Here is a 6,000-nt window from a genome sequence, read left to right on the forward strand (position 1 = left end):
GTTGTTTTGCAGAAATCAACCCCAACCAGACAATAAAGTCTTGCAATGCATCAAAACATGATGATAACCAAGCCCCAGAACTCCAAAAATCTCAGCTCAGGGCCACCACCATCTTCACAATGAGGAAATCACATTTCCTGACGACTTGCAGGAGACCTGGAGCAGCTTAAAGTTGTGTGAAGACCTCAGTGGAAAAATGTTTAAGGTTTTCCTTGCCTTTCCCGAAGGAGGTCAAAACCCTCAGGTCCACTCAAAAGGAGAGAAAAAAAATTCCAAAAGTTTACTTTAAATTGGCAACAAACGCCTCCATAACTTGTGAAAGCACTCCTTAGGTGGGAGGAAAATGCGAGCAGCCCTTCCAAGCCCCTCATTTCCTTGCATAATGAACAGATAGTGAGGAGCCACCACAAGATTCACCCCCTGGAAAGGGAGAAGGAGAAGGCTGGCAGGCCTCCTCCTCCAGCCATCACCAACAGAGCTTCAAAATGGAGACATCCATAATTTTATAAACACTTCTCAGCTTTGTCTCCTGGAAACCCGCTCTCCTCCATTTTCTGGTGGAGTTACAACATGACACGGGCTTACCTGACTCAGTTCCCAGCTCTCAACCAAACTAGTTACTTCCTCAAAAATCCTGCAAGCCACCTCCAGAAACAAAACCAAAGCAAACCAAACAGCCAACACAGACACTCAGACACAGCCCCCCGGGAGCCCTGGGAGAAAGCCCCAACTGGTTGGTCTTTTCCCATCCCAGACGCGTGCTTAAAAATGAAACTTTTTTTTTTTTTCAGTAGGGGAGGAATATAAAAGGAACTCCAGGCAGCCTCCCTCCCTCTCTGTAGGTTAGAAGCTACAATGAAAAGAAAATGAGGGTTCCTCCAGGAATGGTGAAAAGCCTGGAGAATGAACGTGAGAAGAAGCTTTGTGTTTTGGAGTCTGGACTGGAACCAAAGCAGACAGCTTGCAAATGGAGGACAGGGAGATAAAGAAAGGGAAAGAGAGGGGCTGCTCCTCTGCTGGGCGGCTGCGGCTTCCCCTCGCGCCTGGAAGGAGGACAGACCCCTGGGAACTGCACCAGGAGTCAGGCGACCCCCAGGCCCCTGCTTGGGGTCTTTTCTCCCGTCCTCCGAGGAGAGCCAAGCGTGTGTAATGGCTTCTCCTCTCCAGAAACCGTTGTCCTCCTCCACCAGACGCTTCTGAACCCCCAGCCTGGAGACAGCTCCTAGCTGCTCCTGAACCTGCGCCCCCCAGCCGGCCGGCGCCCCCCGCTCCTCGCCTATCTGCTCACCGGCAGCACCGGCAGCCGCCGCCGCCGCCCCCCGACACATCCCGACCCCGCATCCCAACTTCGGGGAGAGAAGAGAGCGAGCCAAATACCTGAGGAAGAGGGGGGTGCCAATCCGCACGGCTTTGCCATCGGGCTGGGGACAAGCAGACAGAGAGGGGGAAAGGAAGGAGAGGGACAGAGAAAGAAAGAGGTCAACCCGCTCAGGTCGGGGCGGCCGGGAGCGCTCCCTCCTCTGCCCCTCGCTCTTTCCCTCTGGCTCTCGGCTCAGGTCTCCCCGACTCCCGCCCTCCGCCCCCCTCTCTGTCCCTTACTCCTGTGCCCACACCAGGAGCATCCGTCCTAAGGCTCCAGCTCTCTCCTCACTCATCTTTTATTTTCTCTTCTCTCCATAGAACTACACGAAATTAATTAAGCCACAGCGCTCCGCTCCCCCCCGGCAGAAGGAGCAGCCAGCAGGAAAAGCACAGCCACCTCCACCGCCACCGCCACCACCACCTTCTCCTCCTCTTCCTCCCTCGCTTCTCCTCCTCCTCCTCTTCCTCCTCCCCCTCCAGCTCTCTCTCCCTCCTCCTCCTCCTTCCCCCCCCCCTCCTCTTCTCTCTCGCTTCTTCTCTTCCAACAGCCAGTCCATGCAGGGGACTTCCTCTCCTCCCCGCTCCACCAACCCTCCTTGGCCGAATGAATGAGCGCGTTTGTGCCTCCACCACCCCGTGCTCTCCTCCCCGCAGCACTCGGACCACCCCGAGGTGCTGGTTAATTGCAGTAACTTACTGAAGAAGCGTCCCGGCGCCGGGAGGTGTTTCGGGTTCTCCAGCCCCACCGCCTCCTTATCCTTTTTCTCTTTCTCCTCTTCCTGCTCGGGTTATTGTTGTGGAAGTTGTTTGGGAGTCTCATGTGCTTCTGCCGGGTCTCAGCAATGGAGGATCGCCATCTTCCCTGCCTTCCTCGGCTCTTCAGACTCGCTGCAGCTGCAGATGACCTGAGATATCCGTCTCTCTCCCTCTCCCTCTCTCTCCCTCCCTCCCTCTCCCTCTCACTCTCTCCCTCTCTCTCTCTCCTCTTCTCTCTCCTCTCCCTTTCCCTCGCGCGCTCTCTCTCTCTCCCTCTCCCTCCCTCTGTGTCTCTCTCTGAATAATGAGCAACCAGAGGGAGAGAGAAAGCAAGACAGAAAGAGAGAAGGCAGACAATCTTCTCCTGCCACACAAAACGCCGGAGCACCAGGGGGTGCGCGAAGCCTTTCTAATAACAACAACAACGCGCAGGAGAGAGAAAGAAAAAAAGAAAGAAAGAAAGAAAGAAATGAGGAAAGGGCTGGAGGGGGGGGAAAGGAAGAATTATCCAAGAGCTGAGAAGAGCAGGAGAAGGTGGAGGAGATGCTGAGGCTGCGGTTGCTGTCCCCCCTCCCCCCCGCCCGCCCCCCCCCCCCGCGCTGAACCCCAGAAGGAGGCAAGGTGGTTGCAAAGTTAAGGCTGGGACATTGTCTTTGTCACTCAGAGCAACACAGAGCCAGGCCAGTGAGACGCGAGAGGAGGCGGTGGCGGAGGACGAGGTGGTGGTGGAGGAGGAGGAGGAAGAGGAGGAGAAGGAGGCAAAGGAGGAGGAGAAGGGGAAGAGGCAGATGAGATGAATAAAGACCTGCGGAGAAGGCGGTGCGAGGAGCGCGGCGGCCGGGCTGAGGCGTGCGCGCTCGCGTCCCGGAGGCGCCCGGCCGCCCCGGCCGGCAGAGGAAGCCCCCAGTGAGGACCCTGCCCGGTCGCTCATAGCGCTCCCACCATCAGCCCTGCCCGAGGCGCCGAGCCCCGGCCCCAGAGAGTCCCTCACACGCATCCATCTAGAGGCCAATCTTTGCAAAGAACACACATTGGGAACTAGAGGTTGCAAGTCTAAACCCAGATCAACCACGTGGGGCTTTTTAATCCCTTTCCAGCTTGCGGTGTACCTCCAGTGAAAAGCTCAAATTGTCCATTACTGACACGTATTTTGAAGTCTTCTCCTCCGAAATAAAGGCTCGTTGTGCATTTTATTTCTTTTCTGATATGGTAAGGGAAGGTTGAGGGAGGAAAGAACCCATCATTCTGAGCCTCGGAACCACCACTTTCTTTTCCTAACTTGTGAAGTGTTTTGACGGCGCACCAAAACGGGGGGAAAAAAAAAGCCTACTTAAATAACTTTACACTCTCCAGCCCCGCGTTGCTTGCACTTTCTGGCTGATCATCCAAAAGCTCGGAAAGTAACAATCAGAGCTCCTAATGATAAGGTGTCATGGTGTTGAAGACAAGAGAGCCAAGATGAAGCTTTCACACCTTGAATTTTTATTTAGTGTAATTTCCCACAAATCGTTCTGAACTGTTTATTTTGCAAAGGAGTGGGTTTACCCTCCTCTCTCACTAGGTCTAATGTCTCCTAAGGCTTTAATCTGATGGTGGGGAGGGGGCGGGGGTGGTGCCTACAGTATAAAAAAATCAATATAGCAAGTCAGAAGCAATTGAAGTTCAAGGGCATGGGCTGCTTGTACCATTTCTATTTCTCGCATCCTCGAGCTGGACATCAACAGCCTCGGGAGAGAGAAACACGCAGCGCGCGGGGCAGAGACCTTAATTAAAGTTTCTTTTGTCCGCGTCTGAATTGGGGGATGTTGCTGGATTCCTTTGCATTGGGGAGCGCGCATCCGGTGGAGAAGGCGCGGTGGGGAGGATCCAGGGCAAGACTGTCCTCTGTAATACTCACTACCTCCCCCGCAAACCCAACAACAGTCCGGGAAGATATCCCTGTAAACCCACACAATGAAGGGGAGGAGGAGACGCGCGCGGAGTTGGTTCCCACCAGACAGCGGGGTTTTATAAACAGATCGGAATCCTTTTCCAAGCTTTTCCCCAATCGTTTATTCCGGGGCAGAATCTCTCACCCAGAGACACGATTTCACCCCCTTCCAGTCAACACTTCCTGCCCTTTTCTCCTCCCACTCACATTGAAAAGCTTGGGAGCCCTAAAAGGGTGTTGATGGCGGGGGTGATAAATAAATAAATAAATGACACTCTACGCGTGCGGTGGAGGAGAAAGGAGGGGGAGGGAGAGGCAAAGCGAGGAGAGGGAAGAGAAAAAGTAGGGAGAGGAGAACCAAGAGGAGAAAGCTCAGAGGCGAAAGGGAAACAGTAGTCAAAGCAAGAAGAGAAAGAAGAAAGGAGAGAGGAGGACGGTAAGGCTGTTCAGGACTGAAATGACCCTGGTTTTGAACAGACTTGGGAGGACTCCCAGTCCAGGTGCCTGGAAGGACTTGGGGATAGTCCTTCTGCCCCGAGCTCCTCCCCCACCCCACCCCCGGGACCCCAGGGGTGTCTGAGCCCTGGCCGCCGCTCCCCCATAAATTCCTCGTGGCACCGAGAGGAAGCACGCCAGGTCTCCGCCGTCCCTTCACTGCCCCGGCTGATAATTTACCTCTTTGTCTTTAATAAAAAGCTGACTTTTTCTGTCAAGCTCTGCACCGGGGAAGTAACAATCGTATTTCAGGTTGAAAGCTTCTATTACTGCTGGGTTTTGGAGGCTGTGATAAAATCTTCATCGACGTGAAGGTTCCTTCTGGTTGGCTTGGGTCGGAAGTCCTAAGATGGGGGCCGCCCTTCCCCGGGGGCAGGGGGGCAGGGGCGCGGGGAACCCGGCGGTGCGGAGGGAGGAGGAAGCGACGAGGTCAGAGGAAACCCAAGACTCCTGGGGCACCAAAGGGCTTCCCGCAGTCGGGGAATGAGCCCTGGGGAGGAGCCTTTCGCGAGAACGTGAGCGCGCCCCAACACGCCTCAGACCTCATAAACCCACTTGGCAAAGACCGGGGAAGCGGCTGGCGGACCGACTGCGGTGAACTCAAGAAATTAACCTTGCGCTGCAATTAAACGGGCTGCCGCCCTTTCAGACTCACCTCGAGCGACCGTGATAGCTCCCGAACCGGCCGCGGGGGGACCTGGCTCCTCCCTCCCGTCCCAGGAGAAGAGGACAAAAAGGGGAGATGGACTTGGAGATGGCCCCGCCCTTCAAACGCTCCAATCCTTGGAAACTAAACCTCCTCTCCAAGCCTCCACGTCTAGAAGGGACAAAGGCAGCGAGGAGATCCAGAGACCGATGGGGGAGATAGGTGGCTTTCGGGCTTCTCAAGTGGGTGCTTTGGGCGAAAGGTACAATGGCCGAGTTTCCATTCCAAATACAGGATAGTCTTTAGAAGACCATCTTCTGGTTTAGAAGCAAATTGACTTACCAAAGCCGTGAAGCAAACTACTGCAAAACTCCCGCATTGCCCTGCTTTTTGAATGTGGAGGGCTAAAATTTCAGTTAACGATGCCATACACAAATTTTTCGACTTTTTTTGAAGTCACACGTGTCTTAACTATCCATCTAAGATAATTGAAAGAAATTAACATGAAAGAAATAAACATGGTGGGGGAGTGGGCTTTTTGTTTGCCTGCTTTTTTTTATAGAGGGTAGCTTTCTTTCAAATGATAAGAAGGCATTTGGATAAATAAAAGCTAGGTCACTCAAGGAAAGTGTGTGGCTGAAGGTTTTAGTGAAAACCTTGACAAACTTGGCGCTTAAGTAACTGTAATTATGCTTTGCCATTAGCGGACCATTAAGATATACAGGAGAAAGTTCACACCTCCTGCTGTTTCATTCCCTAAGAATATTCACAAAGATAATACAAGCCTCGTTGGGTTATCTTCTCCACCAGG

At 53.6% G+C, this 6,000-nt stretch overlaps 1 protein-coding gene and 1 pseudogene across 4 annotated transcripts in view; one reads left to right on the forward strand and one right to left on the reverse strand.

The window, feature by feature from the left end:
- The window catches only part of ZNF462 (zinc finger protein 462), a 142,163-nt gene extending 139,836 nt beyond the window's left edge, over positions 1-2,327 (reverse strand). For 3 of the 4 annotated variants that reach the window (XM_060014377.1, XM_060014374.1, XM_060014378.1), the window contains exon 1: positions 2,060-2,327. The gene's annotated coding sequence lies outside the window, so the exon portion shown is untranslated. Of the gene's footprint in view, positions 1-1,377; positions 1,422-2,059 lie in introns of all 4 variants that reach the window. The other variant, XM_060014375.1, reaches the window with a different exon arrangement.
- A 584-nt stretch (positions 2,328-2,911) lies between these two features.
- LOC132427634 (uncharacterized) lies at positions 2,912-5,488 on the forward strand (annotated as a pseudogene).
- The last annotated feature ends 512 nt before the right edge of the window (positions 5,489-6,000 follow it).

Source organism: Delphinus delphis, chromosome 6 (genome assembly GCF_949987515.2).
Source record: "Delphinus delphis chromosome 6, mDelDel1.2, whole genome shotgun sequence".
Classification (NCBI taxonomy): domain Eukaryota; kingdom Metazoa; phylum Chordata; class Mammalia; order Artiodactyla; family Delphinidae; genus Delphinus; species Delphinus delphis.